The following is a 23,285-nucleotide window of genomic DNA, read 5'->3' as shown; positions in this document are numbered from 1 at the left end:
CCTAGCTAGTCTCAAATGTTGGTTTCTAAAAAATTTCTTTAACCAAATGAAGCAGGGCCCCTTGGAGAAATGACTGATTCTAGGACTGGGGCAGGGACTACATAAGATGAACCTGGGCATTTTGTAGTGCCAGAAAGTATGGAAGTGCTTGAAGCAAACAAACAGTAAACAACCATTGAAACCCCACAGTGGTGAGCTAGCCAAAGCACACAAGAGGCACCCCAAAAAGCTCCCAATAATCAAAGCTGGTACAATTTGAGCAACAAAATCTATAAAGTAGCATTATGAAACAAGATAGAAAATAAATACCCATGAGTTTGGCTGATACAAATAAATGATTAAAGACATTAGTAAATAGGCAAAGATGTCATTTTTTGCTCTTGTTGTGGTTGCTTTTCACGTCTTTGACAAATAGGATCTAATTACGCTTAAGAGCTTCTGCACAGCAAAAGAAACTATCAACAGCATAAACAGACAACCTACAGACTAGGAGAAAATATTTGCAAATTATGTATCTGAAAAAGGTCTAATATCCAACATCTATAAGGAACTTAAACAAATTTACAAGAGAAAAATAACCAGCTGGCAAAGGACATGAACAGAGACTTCTCAAAAGAAGACATACATGCAACCAACAAACATATGAAAAATAGCTCAATATCATGGATCATTAGATAAATGCAAATCAAAACCACAAGGAGATACCATCTCACAGCAGTCAGAATGGCTAATATTAAAAAGTCAAAAAACAACAGATGCTGGTGAAATTGTGGAGAAAAAGGAACACTTAAACACTGTTGAAGGGAGTGTAAATTAGTTCAACCATTGTGGAAAGCAGTATGGCAGCTCCTTAAAGAGCTAAAAGCAGAATTACCATTCGACCCAGCAATCCCATTACTGGGTATATACCCAAAGGAATGTAAATTATTCCACGATAAAGGCATGTGCCTGCAAATGTTCATTGCAGCACTGTTCACAATAACAAAGACACGGAATCAACTTACATGTCCATCAGTGACAGGCTGGATAAGGAAAATGTGATACATATACACCATAGAATATTATACAGTCATAAAAAAGAATAAGATCATGTATTTTGTGAGAACATGGATGGAGCTGGAGGCTATCACCCTTAGCAAACTAATGCAGGAACAGAAAACCAAATACTGCATGTTCTCACTTATAAGTAGAAGTTAAATGATAAGAGCTTATGAACACAAAGAAGGAAACAACACACACTGGGGTCTACTTGAGTGGCGGAGGGTGCAAGGAGGGAAAGGAGCAGAAAAGGTAATTGTTGGGTACTGAGCTTATTACCTGGGTGATGTAATAGTATGTATGACAAATCCCCATAACACATGTTTATCTATGTAACAAACCTTCACATGTATCCCCGAACCTAAAATAAAAATTTTAAAAAATAGGTGAAGATGGCTGGGTGCAGTGGCTCATGACTGTAATGCCAGCACTTCAGGAGGCTAAGGCAGGAGGATTGCTTGAGGCCAGGAGTTTGAGACCAGTCTGGGCAATATAGAGAGACCCTGAATCTACAAATTTTTTTTTTTTAACAAATGAGCTGGGTGTGGTGGTGCGCCCCTTTAATCCTAGCTGCTTAGGAGGCTGAGGTGGGAGGATCACTTGAGCCCAGGAGTTAGAGGTTGAAGTGAGCCATGATTGTGCCACTGAACTTGAGCCTGGGTGACAGAGCAAGACCCTGCCTATAATAAATAAATTAGTAACAGGTGAAAAGAGATAAATTTTTAGTACAGAATTCAAAATAGTTTATATAGATATTCTATCCTCAAGAAGTGGAGCATAACTCTCCACTCCTTAAGTGTTAGATGCCTATAGTGACTTCCTTCTAGTGCTCCAGTATGGGAAGAGGAAAAGACTAACATTATGGTGAACAAATCTACAAGGAGCACCTTAGCCAGGTGGTCAAGGTGAGCATCAACAGTGATAAACCATATGGACAGAATGAACCCTTGAGATGACATGATGAGAATGGCACTTCTGAGATCTTCCTCCCCAAAGGCCATAACTCCACCCTAATAATGAGATAAACATCAGAGAAATTTCAATAGAAGTTCATCCTACTAAGCACCTGGCCAGTAATCCTCAACACTGTCAAGATCATTAAAATCAGAAAAAGTCTGGGCAATACGCACAGCCAAAGAAGAGCCTAAGTACCTGTGACAAGGTTTTGTGTAATTATCTTTTGAATGTACACTTCTATGCATTCTTTTTCAGTCTATTTTCATTCATTTCGATCTTGTAGAAACAACTTGTGAATCCATTTTCTGGAAATTCATTTTAGAAAGTTTCTGTTTTCAACTTTGCTTTTTTGCATTACATTACTCTCTTCTGGATTTATTTTCCCCCTTTTGAAGTATATTTTAAAAATATTAACTCAGAGCTAGTTTGCAAGTGGCACACTTTCAGAGTCCCATGAGGTGTTAAAAACACGAACACACAAGCCACAGCCTAAAACACTTTAATCAGAGTATATAGAGGAGGGATCTGCTATCAGGTTTTTTACCATTTTAAATTAATGTATAAAATACATAGAGCAAAGTGGATAAATTACACTAATATTAGGTGTGTTGTTCAATGATTTTTAAAAACACACACCTAGACTTATGTATATACACAACCATATAACCATCACCTGTATGATAATAGAAAACATTTCCACTAATCCCACAATTTTGTCTGGCCCTTTCTCAGTCTATCCTTAACCTAATTATATAAATGAATATATGGAATTTTATCAACCTCCATTTATTTTCTTGAACTTCTTACATATGTACTCTTTGGTTTCTGGCTTTATTTACTCACCATAATATTGACGAGATTTATTAGGGTTTTTGCACACACCAGTGCTTTTTTGTTGTGTTTGTTGTTCTTGCGTAGTGTTTCATTGATTAAATGTACCACCGTTTATTTACATTGACATTCGAATTGTTTTCAATTGGGGATTATACGAATAAAACAACTACAAGCATTCTTGTACATGTCTTTTTCTGGATACATGTGCTAATTTATCTTGGGTATATTTACTGGAGTAAAATTGCTGGTATGTATTGTGACTTAACTCTTTAGAGGACTGCCAAAGCTTTCCAAAGTGATTTACTCATCTTACTCTCCCTCCAGTAATTATGAGGTTTCTAGTTTCTCCATATTCTCACCAACCCTTGATATTTCCAGTCTTTTAAATTTTAAACATTCTATGGATGATAGTAGTATCTTTTTGTGGTTTAATTCATATTTCCTGATGACTAATGATGTTGAGCATTTTTTGTGTGTGTTTATTGGCCATTTGGATATCTTCTTTTGTTAAGTGTCTGTCTTTTAAGCATCACTATTATTTAAAAAATCTGGAAATGATCCCAACATATAGTTAAGGTTGACGCCTATTATGTCAGAAGATTGCTGGGACCTGGAATCTATCATCCATGTCTCACTCTGCAATTTTACTTTTATGCTTTGCATCTCATTGTCATATTGCTGCTTTCTGAAATGTTCTTGAGCTCATTCTCTCAACTCACTAAATTATCTTTTGGATATAAACATTTCAGACCACCTATTGAAGTATGCATTTTAGCAATCTTTAAAAAAATTTTTAGGCTGCTTTATGGTTTATATTTTATGTACATAATATGTCCTTGCATCTCTTTGTGAGCATGAAATATCCACTAAACTCTCACTCAGCCAGTAATTTTTTTTGTTTTAAAATGTATCTTGTCTTTCATAAGGTGAATTTTCCTTAAGTGCTTTGTGGTCTTTGTTCTGTTCTGACAATTTTGGTTGAGGTTTCTGGTTAAACAACCTTCTGTCTGATTGCACAGCCCACTTAAGGAGTGGACTACCTGTGCAGAAGACTCTACTGTCACCTGTATTTACTTAGAATGAGACAAATTTAGGATTCCCTAATGGGCAAGGCACCTCATTTACTACATGAATATTTCCTATTCTGTCTGGACATCAGTAGAAATCCAGGGCATTAATCTCTCTTACCTAAGCTCTCATGTCCACCACTTTTACCTGGAGGCTGACTCCTCACCATTGTTTCCTGGCCCCAGGGAAATGTTTGTGTCCGAAAAGGGGGCTGTGTGAATGAAAGTGTGAATCCACCCAGCTACTTGAGTGGTAATGCATCCATTAATCATATCATCAGTTAACATTGGAAACACTTGCCTTCTTACTTTCCTCACCTCTGAGCGCCAACCCACCTTTCCAACAATAGTCTGTTGGACACATTTTGGTTGGTGATTCACTCTACAAGACAATCTCATATACTTTTGATTTTTCAGGAAGTTCTTGATTTTTATTTCACCAAGTTCCATTGTTCTAATGTAGTTACTGTATATTTACGTATACCTTTTCAATCCAGCTAATGCTTGAGGCAATAGAGTGGGGCTATCACACGTCCTTGATACTGAATTTTGAACTGGAATTTTAAAATGTTAATTATGGATTTTCAATGAACATTTCATGATGCTTTTAAAAACACATTAAAGTAAAAGTGAATTGACATGGAAAGTGTGAAATTTTAAAGAAAATCCAATCTGTATATTCGGTTTAATTTAAGCAATATTTATTAAGTGTCCATTTTATAGCAAACACCATGCAATTCTCTAGGTAAGCCAAGATGAACAGAATGAATAAGTCATCAACTCTGACCTCACACATTTAAATGTGTAATACTTATGTGGAGTAGTCAGAATAATCATGAAAGAGCATGTGACTTACTGGAGTTGCTGAGAAGCCGACGTGACTAATTTGGGAGTAGTGGAGCGGGTGGATAAGGAAACCTTCACAGAGGAGGTGGCATATAGGTTGGATAAGCACAGGTTTGTCAGAAAACACTAATGGAAAAACTATTGGGATGAATGTTTATCTTTCATATCAGAAAGACCTGCACGTAGCCAAGCACATGATGGAGGAAGAGGAAGCATGGCATGTTTGCTAAATGGTAAGTAGCTCAGAATTACTATTGCATAAAATGCAGATGGAGAGGAAAGAAGATGAAGATGAAATATTGGGGAAAACTAGCCCCTGAAAATTCTTACCAAAGAACCCAAATTTCATCATGTAAGTTATGGGGGAACTGTTGAAGACTTTTACAAGAAATAGTAGCATCATCAGAATATTTTAGATTTATTCAGGTAGTAGTATTGTAGATGAATGGGTGATTAAAAAATTAGTGTGAGGGAGACCATTGGAAAATATATGAAGGGAGCCTAAACCAAGGCCATGTTTGGCAATGGAAATAGAAGGGAGAAAACAGTTGTGAGAGATACAAAGCAAAATTTGCAAGACTTGGAGAAAACTTAGATATAAAAAGGTGGAGGATGGACAATGACGCCATTCACAGATGGCTGAATAGATGGAGGATAGAGAGTAGACAATGACCCTAGTCCCAGATGGCTAAATAGATGGAGGATGGAGGATGGACAATGACCTCAGTCCTTGATGACTGAATAGATGGAGGATGGGGGATGCACAGTGACCCCAATCCTGGATGACTGAATAGATGGAGGATGGGGGGTGGACAATGACCCCAATACTGGTTGGCTGAATAGATCGAGGTTGGGGGATGCACAATGACCCCATCCTGGATGGCTGAATAGATGGAGGATGGAGAGTAGACAATGACCCCATCCTGGATGGCTGAATAGATGGAAGATGGAGAGTAGACAATGATCCCATCTTGGGTGGCTGAATAGATGGAGGATGGAGGGTGGACAGTGACTCCAATACTTGATGGCCAAATAGATGGAAGATGGGGGATGGATAATGACCCCAATCCTGGATGACTGAATAGATGGACGATGGTGGGTGGACAATGACCCCATCCTGGATGGCTGAATAGATAGAGGATGGAGAGCAGACAATGACCCCATCCTGGATGGCTGAATAGATGGAGGATGGAGGGTGGACAGTGACTCCAATACTGGATGGCTGAATAGATGGAAGATGGGGGATGGATAATGACCCCAATCCTGGATGGCTGAATAGGTGGAGGATGGAGAATGGACAGTGACCCCAATCCTGGATGGTTGAATAGATGGGAGCTTGAAGATGAACAGTGACTCCAATCCTGGATGACTGAATAGATGGGGGCTGGAGAATGGACAGTGATTGCAATCCTGGATGGTTGAATACATGGGAGCTTGAAGATGAACAGTGATTCCAGTCCTGGATAACTGAATAGGTGGAGGAGGGGGGATGAACAGTGATTCCAATTTTGGATGACTGAATAGATGGAAGATGGAGGGTGGACAGTGACTCCAATCCTGGATGACTGAATAGATGGGGGCTGGAGGACGGACGGACAGTGATTCCAATCCTGGATGGCTGAATAGATGGAGGATGGAGGGTGAACAGTGACTCCAATCGTGGATGCTGAATACATGGAGCTGAGGGGTGGACAATGACTCCAGCCTTGGATTTCTGAATGGATGGTGGACTGTCAACTCAATCTGGAAAGAAAAATAAGAGAAAGAGAAGAAAATTCTGTCACACAGGAATGAGGAACATTCATTCTGATTTGTTGCATAGGGATTTGAATATACATATATTTGAACACGGAAGGCAGGGATTTTAAGGAGAGCATTAGATAGTGTCAAATTCCAGAGAAAAGCCAGCTAATGTAAAGACAAAACCTTAAGCAATTAATTTAGCAAATGCATAGAACAATAAATTTGAATATACAAGTTTCTTGCCAATGTTAACAACATTGTAAAACATTTTTAACACCTCGTCATAGAAGTTCAATATATTTATCCAGAGGTGTATTATCTAGGGGATACTTTACTGGAAAGTCAGCAGACTTGTGCAGAAAGAGTAATTACAGGTCATAGAAAGAGGTTGGTTATGTGATCTTAGACTTACTGGTACATGCCTCAAGCCAACATTTTAAGTGCTTGGATGTGGTTCAGCTTATCTTTTCCCACTATTACTTCTGGCTTTTAACTTCTTAGCTACTTCTCATTCCAAAATAGATATAGCTCATGTGTATTCAAAAGGTCATAGTTAATATCCATGTAAAGTCTCTAATACAGGATAAAATTAATTTATTTCCCATCTAAGCTGTTTTCCCATCTTCCTTTTTAAAAAAGTAAAATAAAATAAAATAAATGAAATAAATCAAATTAAAGTTAACTTAAGAATTTTCCTCTGAAGCTTTTTCTGTTTTTTGTTTGTTTGTTTGTTTGTTTGTTTTAATTAAAATTCTAAATGAGTATCTTTGATGCTCCTCTGAAAACACTTTTTGACTGCCAGTTCCTTTCTGGCTCAATGTAAGTTAACAAACAGTGACCAGTGGGACCTCTTAGTAATTTAATGTCAAGGTGCCACACAATTTTAGTTGCTGGAGCACCTTGCAGCAATGCAATTATTTCCTCTGAGGATTTTATCATTCTCCAAACAGGATAGAGTCTATACAATCAGATTGCCCTTTTCTTGTAAAAATTTGATTTTTCTTTTCTGTTAATATAACATTCTAGGTACTTATATTGAACTGGAAGAAAAAAATTCTGGTTTGCTTGATCTGAAAATGCTTTTGCTACAAATTACAAGCGGTTTGTGCAGAAAAATAATGGGCATCCACATTTACTTTATTCTGCTCTGAAAGATTTTTTTAGGGCCCATGAAAATAAAGTGCAGACAATTTTGGATTATTTTACATGTGCTCAGCTTTTGTTTTTCTTTGAGCATCTATGTTTCCCAAATATTTGGGAAAAAGTTTTACACAATCCTCTACCCAAAATCTTGGGTAGTGTGTGGTCAAAATCAGTGATTATTTTCTATAAAGCTCATTACAATATATAAATGTACATCCAGCTGGTCAACTGGTCTTTAACACTAGCAGTATCATTTGCATTACAATTTCTGAATTCATTTGCAAGTAAAGGTGTTGTTTCATTATCATGTAATGTGCAAGATCACAGGTCATCTAATCAAGATCGTAGTCAGACCATCTAGTTTTGAATCCTGGCTGTGCTGCTTACTAGCTGACCAAACTGGGGCAAGTTACTTCACCTGCTTCCTCAGTATAAAAGCTTCCACTTCAGGACTACACTGGGATTGTTGAGAACAGTTTCTAGAAAATTTAAGTGCCCGATATCTTTGGTATTCTTTCTTTTCCCTTGTTCCTTTTTTTTCTTCATCTCATTATTTTTATAAATGCGATATTTCAACATCAGCCCTTTTTTTTTTTTGAGGCAGCATCTTGCACTGTTGCCCAGGCTGGAGTACAGGGGTGCAATCACTGCTCACTGCAGCCTTGACCTCCCTGGCTCAAATGATCCTCCCACCTCAACCTCCTGAGTAGCTGGAACCACAGGTATGTGCCACCTCATCCAGCTAATTTTTGTATTTGCTGTAGAGACAGGGTTTCACCATGTTGCCCAGGCTGGTCTCAAACTCCTGGGCTCAAGTGATCCTCCCACCTTGGCCTCCCGAAATGCTGGGATTACAGGTGTGAGCCACTGTGCCCAGCCCCAACATCTGTCTTATTAATATTTAAACTATACTTAGGAAAAGAGTTGCAGTTTTAACCTACCTGGAAATATCAAAGAGATATTTTCAGTTTATTTGAAGAGAACTAAACTACACCTTTGGAGATTTAGAGATAACCTATTGTTTTTTGCCACCACTTCTCTTGCATAGGGGAGTTTATTTCCTGGAAGAAAGCATAATGTTCACATTTTCTCATCATCTTGGCTGAGCAGCAATGCTAACATTTTGTTCCTGGTCTGCTTATGGGATTTTCCTTCTGACCTCCAGCTTATTTAATTCTTTATTTTTTGTTCTAATTTATTTGCTCACACTCAGTTGAATGGGGAGCTAAATGCAATGTTGCTTGTTCTGGTTGACAGACACCAGGCATTTGTGGGGAGTACACTGAGTACACTAAGCACCTAACATTGGGTTAATCCCTAGAACCAAAATTTGAATAAAATAGTTCCTGCCTTCAAGAAGTCCCTAGTCCAAGCAAGGAACACATTTAACAACATGTTAATCCTTTGACGTAAGAATGCATAAATTATTGTGGATAAGAGAGAGAAAATTGTTCCAAGTTGAAAAAACAAACGGGCTAAGCCGGGCATGAGCACAGCCACATGCTGCATTTGGGGATTGTCAAAACAAGAATTGCATCAGACAAGGGTGAACAGGCAAGGAAGACTTTATTCAAGGCTATTGTCTTAGGGGAAAGAGTCCAGACTCAGTCTGAATTTAACTCCACTGAAAGGAAGAAAGTAAGAATTTTTAAGAACTGGGTGAGAGAGAGAATACAGGCTGTTTGGGCTGGCTAATTAGCTTCACCCAAAGGAAAAGCAAACTTTCTCATATCTTGGTGAAAGGGGGTAGTTTTACAACTTGGAAAAAGGTACCCCCTAAGTTGGGCTCCTACCCTACAGGAGGCACTGGGAGACAGGGCCATCATCTTCCTTGATGTTTATGTTTCTAAAAGGTGGCTCCCAGGTCCTTGAAAAAGACAGCTCTGGATGATAATAATTTGCAAAAGACATTTTAAAAAGTTTATGTACATCGCAGAGGAAAGGATAAATAATTTACAAATTTTCTAAAGTAATTCCTCCAAAAAAAGGGTCAGGACTAAAGTTTGATCACGCTGAGGGGATCATTAAGGCTGTCTTAGATGGGATCCACACCCTGGGGCACATGAGTCTGGTCGGAAGAGGTGGCCAAGCGACAAGTGAGAAGGTGTCCAGGCCAGATCATGGGTAATCGTGAAAGTCCTCACATGGGGATCAGACTTCATGCTCTGGAACAAGGAATCATTGAAAGATTTTATGCCTGGGAATGAAACCATTAAATTCATAAATTTAAAAAGTAGAAATATTTGCATATTTTTATGAAAGAAGAATTGAAAGAGATAAAATCAGTCAAAGGAAGAAAAAAAAGAGTAAAGGGAATTATCCTGCTTGGTACTTAAAAATCTGTGGGGTGGGTGTTTATTATTCCCACTCTCATATGATAAATCAGAGACTCAGAGTATTTTAATATCTTTTCCAAATGTTATATACTTAGTAAATGTGGGCAGTTTCAAGCTCCGTCTGTCTCCCAATGAGCCCAAGAGCTTCTCATTTGGCAATGGGGCCACTGAACCAGTGACCATCAAACAAAACACGTTGTGGGTTTGCTTTGTAAGATAGGAGGCAACATGTGAATGGTGGGATACAGTTATTCAGGAAGTATGGCACTGGCAAAATTATGGAAGGCTGCAAAGTAAATCAACATCAATGTCAGATGGATTAGATGAATGTCAACTTTTGCTACAAGCACACTCCTAGGGTCCTGGCCAATGTGAGCTTCTTTTGGTTTCCTAGGTCAAAAAAGATAATGCATATAAAACAGCTTTACAAACTGCAGAATCCTAAGAGATGAAGGCTATTGCTTTCACATTAGAAGAATATAAATCGTTTATAAGTCAGTTTCCATTTTAAGTGCACTAGGGTGGATTATACTCAGTGGAGTCCCGTCATGAATTATGTATAAAGTGAGGAATTTCTTCCTGTTGTATAACTGTGGGGTTTCATATTTTTTGGGCTGTCTGTGGATGACAACAAAACCCTCTTTGAAATCCAAAACATTGCCTTGAGAAAACATCTATTTAAATATGCATCATTTGAAATGTTTTGTGTTGCAAGTTATGGAAAACACATTTGTTTTAAACAACAAAGTTAATTTACTGTGTTTGGTAACTAAAAGTCTGACATTAGAAGAGCTTTTATGTCCCAACTCAGTGTATCCCGGCCCTTTACGTCCCAACTCAAACAGTGTATCTGGGGCCATGTTTCGTTCTCCCTCTTCCCTCTGATACACTCTGTGGTGGTTTCATTCTAGCCCTGTGGGTGTGACACCAGCTCCTACCACTCTTCCTTCCAGCCCTTCCTGATGTCACAGAAAAATGGCTTTAACAGTCCCACACCTCAATTCTTACATCACATAGTTCAAAAGAAGAGAGAAGTTCTCTCTCAGGATCTTCTTTGAAAAATGGAAGAAACTTCTTTTTCTTAGAAAACCTCAATAAACATCTCATACCTCATTGCTCTCCTTTGGTTACTGGATATTCCCTAAACCAATCAGTGTGACCAGAAAATGGGCTTCATTGACTGCTAGAAGGCAGTCAGCTCTCATTTATTCCACCCCTGCAGCTGAGCTGGCTCAGCCCTGCCCCAACCACCTGCGTATAGTGATTTCTTGAAGGACAAGTAGCTAGCTATGCTAGGAAGAAAGGAGAGGACATTCCCGGCAACTCCCACTGTAAATTATCTTTGTGATTAGCTTGGTGAGTTCTATCAGAAATATCCAAACATAAATTCAGCAGTTTGTTATCAAATAGATCAATTTTGTTTGGCATTTCTTTTTGAATTACTTTGAAGTTTATTGGATCCATCTCCAAGAAGTTTATTATGGACTCATTTATATTTTCTTCAAGTTATTTTTGGTTTAATTGATAGCTTAGTGTTTTGCTTAGTTGTGTCTGGAATTTGTCTAGAATCTATTTTGGTATAATGTGAAATGAGGATCCAGGAAGACTTTATGTTTTCCCACTTTTTCTAAGTTCTCATCATTCTTCATTGAAAAACTGTTTTTCTTGTGCTATTTTCCTTAACATGTCTATATGTCATTTCAGTATTTGTTTTGCTTTACTTATTTATTGACTATTCTCCTACTATAACTTTTGTTTGACTGTTAATCAATTTTTAAAAAATTTAACTTGCTTGTATTTTGGCAGAAATTCAAAATATTTACATGGTGGTTTCTAAATCAAGGATAAACAAGATTAAAATCTCCTTTCTATGCCTGAAAACTCCAATGCTGTTTCCCAGAGATAATAATTTGTTATATTTCTTTCCAGAAATTTTCAATTCATTCATTCACACATGTGCATAAAAATACACAAGGAGGAATTTACCTTGCACACTGTTCTAAATCACAATCCTTACAGTAACAACATATGGAAGCTATTCCTATAACAGCAGGTAAAAATCTACTTTATTCTTTATAGTAGTTACAGAGTGTATGACTTTATGGATGTGCTATAGGTTATTTAACTGGCACTCTTTTAATGGACATTTAAAAATTATTGCTAATATATAATGCTGCAGTGAACATTCATGCTTTTAATATAGCTGTCCCCAACCTTTTTGGCACCAGGGACTGGTTTTGCAGAAGACTATTTTTCCACAGACCAGGGGTCCCCAGGCTCGGGGGGTAAGGAAGCTGGTTTAGGGCTGAAACTGTTCCATCTCGGATCATCAGGCAGTAGATTCCCAGAAGGAGTGTGGCACCTAGATCCCTCGCATGTGCAGTTCTCAATAGGGTTCATGTTTTTTTGAGAATCTAATGCTGCTGCTGATCCGACAGGAGGCAGAACTCAGGCAGTAATGCTCACTCATCTCCTGCTGCCCAGTTCTTAACAGGCCACAGATCAATACTGGTCCATGGCCCAGGGCTTGGGAACCCCTGTTTTAATATGTTTTCATTCATGTGCAAGTAAATTATTAGAAATAGTGTTTATGGGTGGATAGCTGGATCAGAAGATCATATATGATGAGTTTTGGAGATCTCAATTGCCCTGCAAAGAGGCTACATGATCGCATCTTTCCAGTGAGAAGATAGGGCAGCTGTGTCTTGGACTCTAAAACTGCATGTCCAACACTTCAGCTTTGCCAACAGGAAGGGGAAAACAAGGATCTTACCCTTTTAAATGTGTGTCTGTTTAGTGACATATGTATAACAACATTATTTTCATATGTTTCATTTGTTTATATTCCATTTGTCTTTCATCTGTAAGCTTTCTCCTTGCATGTCTGCCTTTTTTTTTTTTTGCATTGGTTTTTTCCTATAGGTTTATAAGAACTCTCTATCCATTTTGGGTATTAGCCCTTGGCCTGGTCTGGGTTGAAAACATATGTTTCTCTTATTTGTGCTTCCCTTTTGACTTTATTTATGGTTGGGTTTGCCTTATGATAGTTGAGAACATTACTGTGTGTTCAAGTTTTTTGCTCTTTTCCTTCCTGCCTTCTGGTATTTGTTTCTGTTTTCTTGAGCTGCTCTAACTACATCACTGTCTTGATGATTGCTGCCCTAAAATAGGCATTAATATCTGGTCCCCTGTTAGTTTTCCAGGGTTTGTCTGGCTGTTTTGACAAGTTTATTCTCCCATATGTCTTTGAAATCAGAATACTGAGCTTCCCCAAAATCCAGTGGATATTTTTGTTGGGAATTTTCAAAAGCATAAACCATAGAGAGAGAGAACAAGAGAGGGGAAAACACCAACATCATTTTGGAAGCTGGATAGCAGATGTACAGTAGTGACTAATGTTGCATGAGCAAGAAACACTAATTCTGAACTAGAAATGGGCAAAGTCATGAAGCAAACCACATGATTCAATGAATCCACCACAAGATAATCTCAAAGTGGAGGAGTGAAGGCTACAGCTGGGACGGTCAGTGCTTGCACACAGCATCCTGGAATTAAACATCCGCAAAGAGGGGCAAACAGAAGTTTGCTGGATGGGGGAAACTAAGCAAACTGAGTAATTAGAATGAGCTGAAGTATTTAAAATTCCCTACCGCCTTGTTGTTTTAGAATCTTTTCAACAAAGACTTCCCCTAGCTCTATCATAGTGGATTCCTGGGGAGGATATGGGGCTTTAAAAAAATTGGAGGCCCCTCTTTAATAAATGAACATAAGATTATACATTTTCAAAGTCCCAGATGACCACATGCACACATTGTGAGGGCCTCTGACAGGACCTGGAAGGGACCATGCCCATGAGAAGCCAGGAGCCCCCTCAGCACCCCCACCAGCTCCCTCCACGCACTCCTCATTCTGGGATCACTTGTTCATGTCCCTGTCTTCCTTGCTCTGGCTCCTTTAGGTTTGCCAAAGCCTTTCACTGTACTTGCTAATTTAAGCTCAATCTATTTTAGGTTTCAGCTAAGTAAGCCAGGCCCTATTTTCATCACTAAATTTTGTTATTTACACTCTTTTATTCCCTTACTGTTTGGAAAAACATCAAATAAAATTCTGATCAGCGACTTCTCTACACTGCTTAAGATGGAATTTATGATAGCTATTTACAATTTCTCAACTCTATCAGGTAAAGTGATATTTACATCGTCAGAATAAAATATATTTAGAAAACATATATGAGATAAGATTACTCTAAAAGAAAACAAAAGAACCATAATCCTTTTGAGGGTAGCAATCAATTCTTATAAAAAATTATTAGCTCAGGATTACTAATATACTTTTCCCATAATATACTTTGCTCTGCAAAAATTGTTGAGATAAAATTAGGACTATTAAATAGTTCTTTCTGATTTATCTTAAAGAAGCTGAAAAACCTCTGGTTGGAATACTTACTGATATCTGTAGATAAGTTGATTCATTTCTGAAGTAAAAGAGAATTTATAAATCATTCACTTAATTAAAGAATTCATATACCTCTCATTTAATGGAAGATTTTCCCAGAAGATGGTATTGTGTACACCTACTATGGTGTGATCTAAAAGTTTTTGTCCCTCTAAAATTTGTATATGAAAACATTATCCCCAAAGGGGTGGTATTAAGAAGTATGGCCTTTGGGAGGTGATCAGGTTGTGAGGGTTCCACTCTCATGAATGGAATTAGTGCCCTGATAAAAGAGGCCTAGGGAGCTTGTTCACCCCTGTCACCACATGAGGCCACAGAGAAGGGACCATCTATGAGAACAATCCCTCACTAGACACCCAATCTGCTGGTGCTTTAATCTTGGATTTTTCAGCCTCCATAACTGTCAGCAATACATTTCTGCTGTGGATAAATTACCAAGCCTAAGACTATTTTGTTACAGCAGCCTGAACTAAGACATATTGTGTATATGTATTGTAAACATACTCTTGGTATACACCTAGCATGCTATAATATGCATGCATAGAAGCCACATGATTTTTTGGTCACCAACCAACTCCTGATTATTTTTCATGACTTAAATTTCTTGCTTCATTATGTCTCTTTTATTGAGTGTTCATTTAAAAATATTTTTCTCTGCTTATACCCTTCTTTTCTGTCAGGATTGTATCTAGAAATATTAAGTTAGTAGAATCAGAAAGTTCATTATAGGTTCAGAGAAAGGGAAGCTCTAGTTGAGTGAGTGGGGAAGAAGGATGTAGTCTAGTTGGATAGGAACGGTTGGTAAGGCTGGTAGGGTTAAGGAGCAGAGTGGCCATTCCTTTAAAAAGAACAGCCAGGGAACAGGGAACACCATGGTTGGAGCAGAAGAGTCACTGTTCTTTTAATTTTGTTTGATTATAGACAATTGTAATCATTGTTTTCTTTTGTTTAAGAATTAAACTGAAATTCCCAGAACTTGCTCAAGGTATAAGATTTACAGTATATCACGCCTGTAATCCCAGCACTTGAGAGGCTGAGGAGGGCAGATCACTTGAGGTCAGGAGCTTGAGACCAGCCTGGCCAACATGGTGACGGGAGATGAAGGTTGCAGTGAACGGAGATAGTGCCGCTGCACTCTAGCCTGGGTGACAGAGCAAGACTTTGTTTTTTTTTTAAGTTACAGTATAATTGCCATTTATTTCAGCAGCTGAATTTTTTAAATGGTCTGTAAAATAATAACTCATGCGCTGAAGTATTTTACATGTATAATTTTATTTATGTTTTCAACAACCCTATAAGCACCATTATTTGGCTCATTTGACAGCTGAGGAAAGAGAGGATCAGAGGAGTTGAATCTTTTCTAAGAGTCACACTACAGTGGAGGGTGTACTCTCACCCAGGTCTTGTGATTCTAAAGCGTATTCTTTTAATTACTCACTTCTATTGCAATCATTCTATTCAAACAGTAAGAACTTTGTAAATTACCAGAAAACTGAGACAAGTTTCATTTCAATTAGCATAACAGGTCAATCACAGACTATCTGAACAAAGACTGGAGTCATGCCTGTGAAAACTGGTCAGCAAAACATCATGGGGTAGTTATTTTTAGCAAATGTACTTTATTGAAGTATTAGAGTGAAATTAAATCAGCAATAATGCATCTGAAATATTTATATAGTTTAAATACTACTCCAAAATGTTAATTTTATTCATCATTGTATATAATATGCATTGGTTATTTATATGTTAAGATTTGAGTTAGTTTAGTGTTTATTCCCATGTAGTTCTCTCTGTAATTCTTCAATGAGTTGTTCTATCCTGGCCTGGCTAATTTGCTGATTCTCTTTAACCATATGGAGACCTGACTACGGGGCTACTACAGAAGTCATATAAGAAATCTATCTGAGATCACACATATAGAGCACTTAGTTCAGGGCCACACACAGAGAAGTCTTTGAGAGAGAATGATAATGGCTTTCACTAAATTAGCAATTTACAGCCAGCATGCTGGGCACTACTGTTTTCTCTTGATTGTGGTAATATTTCAAACCAACCCACTGTAATATATGCAAGTGTCAAAATATGGACCTATGTCCAGATTTTTCCAAGCTTATGTGAGACCTTATTTGAAGTGTGCATTCAAGTATGGAGTTTACTGTCAGCTTTAAGAAATATGTGTTTTTGAAGTACAAGGTGAGCAGAAATTATAGAGAGGGAGATGTCCATAGTGAAAAAATTCCTGTGCCTGGTTAATAACCTAATTATCACTCTACTCTTGATAAAGTTATATTCTCATACTGGATTCTCTGCACATGAATTTTCAGCCCTAGAAATTATATTTTATTCACTTACAAGAAAGCAGATAGTATTCTGTTTCGTGAAACACTAGACAACACATGAATCACATATGCCTCTATGTAGGTCATCTGCTTTAGTGATTTTTTTTCTAACATCTACTACTTTTAGGATGTCAGGTATTATTTTACTCATGATTATTATTATTTTAGATATCTGTTTTTAAGAGACATTTTTTCTCTATTTGACTATTTCTCATAAGTGAAATTTGTGTTTCATTCTTTATCTCAGGTTTTGTCCCTCAAGTACACTTTGTTCATTTTATGGGTGCTCACTAGTTTATCCTTGCTCTTTCTCTACAAGTTGATACTGTTTTAGAGAAGAAATCATTTCTTCCACTTGTGTGTACTCCAAAGCTCCAAATTTGTTTTTATTGATTTCCAGTAGACATCAAACCAAGAAACTAACACATTAAATCCTAAAGTGACGCAGCATTAAAATTAGGAGGCATAATAGGTAAGTGTTACTGGTCATACATTTCCTTCAATATTAATAGGCCTTTAATCTTGTCATTATCAAGGGCTTTGTGCCCTTTCTAAGGTGAATTAAGCCTTTTTCTCTATCAAAGGATTTGACTAAAAATTTAATTATTTATATAATACAACCCTATTATAACAAAGCTCATTATTCAAGTCAAGTCTACTAATATATATAAAGTGTTCATTTTCCACTGGAACTATGCAAGGTGCTCTGAGGACACAAATTAAAAGTAAAAGACAAAAAAGTCACAATTTGGGGGATTTTTAAATGTATCTAGATATACGGTAGCCCAAAGATTCCCCCTTGACATATTATAATCACATATTGCAAAAGTCTGAAATGACCTGTAAAGCTTGTAGTCTAATGGAGGAGATAAGATACACAAACAGATAATTTAATATTGAACGCTTTTTTCTCAGTAGGTGACCCGTTCACGTGACATGAATATCAGATGAATAGCACTCGGCTGATTTTAGAGTTCAGGAACACATTGCTGGCAGTGTGAGTCCACATCTGAGGCTTGGGAGAGAGTCTGTGTAAAAAATGAAGTTTTAGAAGACTTTCTGAGAACAAGATCATAGGAACAAAATGGATATAGATATGTGTGGATGCAGAACCCTAATTGTTTGATATAAGAGAAGGGTAAAATGGTTGTAGATGAAGACACAGAGCTGTGAATTACTTGTATTCATCGAATTTAGACTGTTAATGAGAAAGAAGATGAACTAGGCTTTGCTGGGGTAAAACTTCCCAATATCAGCTACTTAACCTAACACAAGCTGATTTCTTGATTAGGTAAAATCTGCTCGATATCAAGGCAAATCACCAGCATGATTACCTTCCATTAAATGACACTACAATCTAGGAAGCTTTGGTATTGTGCTTGCGCCATCTCAACCCAACACCTTCTTCGTTGCTATAGTGATAGACGAAGGAAACTGGAGAATCAGACAATGCTGCATCTTTAATACATTTCTCTGACTATACAACCTTATCTAGGTTTCTTTATACTTAGTAATTTATGTAACTATTAGAGAATTAGTTGAAAATAGCTGAACCCATACTTAATGACAAATAATATTTTTAATACTATGTATCTTTTTACACTTAACATGAAATAAAAAAAGAATCTTGATATCAAATGCTGGATTTTTCTTAGTAAGGAACGTGTGGAATGTAAGAAAGGCAAGCAGCTAAATGACTTGATTAGGCATACTAATCTCTCTATTCAAAGTGTTTTTATTTCTAATCACAACGTTTGAAGTTTGCTTTTTGACACAAATAATGAGCTGTCTATATTTCATAAAGTGAAATCCCAGGTTGGGGCACAAGCCATATCAAAAGCCTTGGGGTGGATAAAATTCTAGAATGATCTTTCTCCTTTCATGGGAGTGTGAGTTGCAGATAGGGTATTGAAGTCCAGAACAAGAGAAAGAGAGGACGGTAAAAGGGGAGAATATGGTAGATGTCTTAGTCAGCTAGGGCTACTGTAACCAAGTACCACAAACTGGGCGGCTTATACCACAGAAAGTTATTGTCTCACAGTTCTGGAGGCTGGACATCTACAACCAAGGTATTGGCAAGAGCTGTGAGGAAGGGAGCTTTCCTTAGCTTGTAGATGGCCATCTTCTCCCTCAATGTCTTTAGGTCATCTCCCTGCATGTGTGTCTGTGTCCAAATTTCTCCTTTTTATGTAATATTGTACTAGGGCCCGTCCTACTGACCTCATCTTAACTTGATCACCTCAGTAAATACCTTATTTCCAAATAAGGTCACATTTTGAAGTACTGAGGGTTAAGACTCCAACATATCATTTTTTTTAAGGTGACAACATTTCAGCTTAAAACAGTGGGTTTTGATGTAAAAGCAGGCTATTCCTAGAATAAAAATACAATATATTCAAGGGAACCAATAATCCTTCTGGATGAATTAATTTTCACACAGGTTTATTCTTCATTCAACAGAAAACCCAAAAGAATCTGGTTACATTATCTGGCATTTTCTTCCAGAGTGAGAAAGCAATATGGAATCCGGCTGAATATCCAAGATCACCAGGCAGCGTGGGTGTATCTTTCAGGAGCCTTGAGTCTGGGGTCAGACCAACCGGCGTTGAGGCTTGCAAGGATGTGTATTTATTGAGCGACCTTAAGGAAAATAAGTTCCAGAAGGCTGTTTCTGAATCTGTGAGTGGGAATAAAATAAAACTTACCCTCAAGGTTGCCATAAGATTTAAATTCACTCCTCTTTTCCAAAACATTTAAAAGATTTCCTGGCACACCATAAATGTAAACGATTTGTATTACTATTATTCATATTTTTCTGTTGAACTATAGGTTTGAACTTATGGCTCAGCCTCAAATATGAACAAAGGAGAACCATACAGTACCAAAGAGTAATTTCAAAATAGTTTTCAGAAACTATGGATGGTTATATGGCTCAAGCAATATTTCTAAAAATCCTTCTTATTTTCTTACTTGTTTTTCTCTCCTTCTGCTACTTTTCTGCTGTTTCTCAATTCACAATCTCTGAAGTTCTTTCCCAGACCCACCTTTCCTCCTTCAATGCAAAACCCAAGTGGCAGAGCTCTGGCTAGGAAGTATAAGGAAAGAAACACACTCAGCCAGCAAGGCCAGGCAGGCCCTCGTCGGTGGACAAGTAAAGAGGACAATCGTGGAATAGTCATATATTAACAATAATTGTGTTGCCACAATGGTTATTAGCAGCAACAAGCCCACTGCACTGCATGTATGTGACCTACACAGTGCTAGGTGTAAGCTGCATTCTGACTCTGACTTACCATAGAGTTACTGCCGTGACACAAAGAGTGGCAATGCTGTCCTGCAAATAGCTGGCCCATTTTTGGCTTTTCTGTGAACATGAGATGATTTTTCCTATCAAAAGGGCTTTAAAATGTCCCACTAGCTGTTCCAGACATTGCATAAAAGACCCCGACCCCTTGGGATCACACAGTCATCTAAGAGAACTTCGATGGTTTAGAATGAAAGGGTGTTGCTCAGGGATAGTAGACAGAGCCCTTGGCAGGATGCACAGGATGCAAAACATGACCCTGCCATTCCTGGTTTAGAACGCAAAAGCAGAGACCATTTGTGACCAGAATGGAGGACCTGGAGAAGAAAATAGACTTTCTATCCCAGACTAGTCCACGTGGGAGAGCACCTGGCCAGGACATACAGACTGAACTCCCTGCGGAGCCAAAAGAGAGGCAGGTTCCCAAGCCAAATTCTAGCAACACGGGACAAAAATGTACAGATGAGAGAGGAAGAAAGAGGAGAGAGAGGTTGGGGGGGTGTGGAATACTGAAAGATGATTGACAATGGTCCATTTTATAATTTATTTTTGTTTGGTTTATTTGGCAAAAACAGTCACATCATTACATAATAATAAAAATATAATTCAGAAATTTAAAGAGTGTGTTAGTCTGGTATTTTTCCTCTAGAGGAGAGAAAGTTGGATTATTGAACTTTCTAGGTTAAAACCAGATCCCCAAGACCCTGTATCATTTCATTAACAGGAAAAAGGCCAGAATGTGATGCCTCTCCAGCTTCTCTGGCTTCATTGAACATTTTGTTAGTACCGCATTTACACCCAGGAGAGTGGAACCCTCTTCATGGTCATACTTTCTATACGTGTAAAACGTACAGGTATTGACTTAAGTCAAAAACTGAAAAATATAACTTTTAATTTTCAAGAACAATTTTCAGAAATTGCTGATGGCAAGCCTATAATAATGGTATTAACACTAAAAAGTCAAAAGCAGAATGTTTTAAGATACTGTATGGATTCATGTATTGCTTTAAGAGATGGTAAAAACCACCATTCAATGATAAAAAAACCACTTAAATGATGAAAAAAACTTGAAATAACTTCCGTAATAATAATAATTTATCATATGTACTCCTATTACAATGCGTATAAAACAAAATTTATAAGACAGTTACAAATCTAACATTGCTTTAAGGGATTGAAAATTCAAATTGCTATTATTTCAACAGAATAAGCATTCTACCAATCAAAATTAAGAAAATACAAAAGAACTTAAGACTCGAGAAAAATTATCTATTTGGCATCACTGTCAATAAAATGCAAATTATGTGAAAATTTTCATCATAACCATGTAATTAGAGATTTTGCAAAATGAGGACACAAAAAGGAAATTTAATAGGATATATATGTATGTACATTTTATTATGCATTGAAATATTATCCACATTTTATTAGAATATGTTTACATTAATAATTAAATTCAGTCAGGAGGTTTTGAAGGGTGGGAGAATCCTGCTGTTTAAAAAGTCATTATTTTAGGGGACTGGGATTCTGCATGCAAATCCTTATCTATATAAGAGTGCGTATGTATGTGTTTCTAAATTGTATTACAATTTTCAAATAAAAACTGTAATTTCTCTAACATTCAAATGCTAGAAATTTACTTGTTCCAACTAAGAAAGCATAGCTTCAAAAAAATAGCAAAAATCTCATTACAGTAAAATTCATGGAAATTTTAAATGGTTTGTATTATTAGAATTTTGTTTCACTAAATTAATGTCTACTCAACTTTGCAGATCTCTGAGTTAAAGCCCCTAATGATGTGCAGGAGTAGACAGAGATAAAAAATTGTCATACATATATCTCCCTTCCCCTCTTTTTTTTTTTTTACAACTTTTGACATGGTTTGATTTGCTTATTTAGGGTTTGTTTTGCTGGACAGTTTGTCAGTTTAGCTTTCTTTGACGATTTTTGTTTGCTTGTTAGCTTTATTTTCAATGGAATAAACAATGGGAATTGAAATGGAAGAGCTACTTTATGTCATAATCAAACATTACAAAATACTTTAGTTCTCCATATAATTCAAGTGATATTTGTCAATTCCTGCTGAGATTGCTAATAGAACTTTTTAGGAATTGAGATGGATTTGAAGTCAATTTAACTGGAGTTTTATTTTTTAATAATACAACATATCATCATTAACTATAGTCACATGCTGTAGAATAGATCTCTTGAACGTATTCCTCCTAACTATAATTATATACCATCTAACCGACATCTCCCCATCCTGTGGATATTGTGTTCTCACTGCAAAAATAATAACGGTGTGAACAAATACATTTGTTAATTAGCTAGATTTAAATATTCAACAATGTATATATAGTTCAAGATGTCTTGTACAACATAAATACATGCAATTTTATCTGTCAATTAAAAAATAAATAAATACAAAGAAATAACTTGAATTTTAAAAGACATCTGGTTACTATGAACACAATGCCAGACATAAAGGAGGGTCTTAATAAATGTTAGTTTCCCTCTCATCCCCTTCACAACCATGGCTGGAGAAAATAACATTATGAACTGAAAAACTAAAATGACAGTGACTTCAAGAAACAAGGAAGCTGTGCATTTGATAATGTAGATTTTAGAGAAGGGTATAATAATTTAATGCATTTTCGTGTCAGCCTCAAGTGACTTTTTTTCTTTTACAGAGAACTACAACAATTTTAATTAAGCAATGAGTCATATGTATACCATTGATGTTAACTGTTTTTACATACTTCATGATTAAGGTTCATATTATCATATCTTGTTTCTAGCTTTGGTTGCAATTTCTTCAAGTCCAGGAGCCTAATTTTATATCTGTGTCTTTGTCACAATGTAGAGATGCAGCTAGTACTCCAGAAATCTCCATGGATGATGCTGATGATGTGTCCACAGGAAGCTTGTTTTGCCTTATTTATCATTCTAGGTGCTATAATTGTTTTTCTGTTCATCTTACACTTAGTTTTCAATTATTTTAAACAAGAATTTGTCCTTGAAATTAAAAATATCTGGGGACACGTGTGAGCTTAGCTTCCATTCCAAGCTATAAGAGAGTGAGGCAGAGTTCAGCTATATTTTAACGACATTTCATGTTAAAAAGATGGTTAGGGAAAAAAGTCAGAAGGCAATTTTTAGCCTAATCATGAATGGTCCTTAGTCAGAACTCTACCTCCCACAGCATGTTAACATTAGGTAGATG

This window comes from Pongo pygmaeus, chromosome 14 (genome assembly GCF_028885625.2).
Source record: "Pongo pygmaeus isolate AG05252 chromosome 14, NHGRI_mPonPyg2-v2.0_pri, whole genome shotgun sequence".
Taxonomy (NCBI): domain Eukaryota; kingdom Metazoa; phylum Chordata; class Mammalia; order Primates; family Hominidae; genus Pongo; species Pongo pygmaeus.
This window is presented reverse-complemented; position numbering follows the sequence as displayed.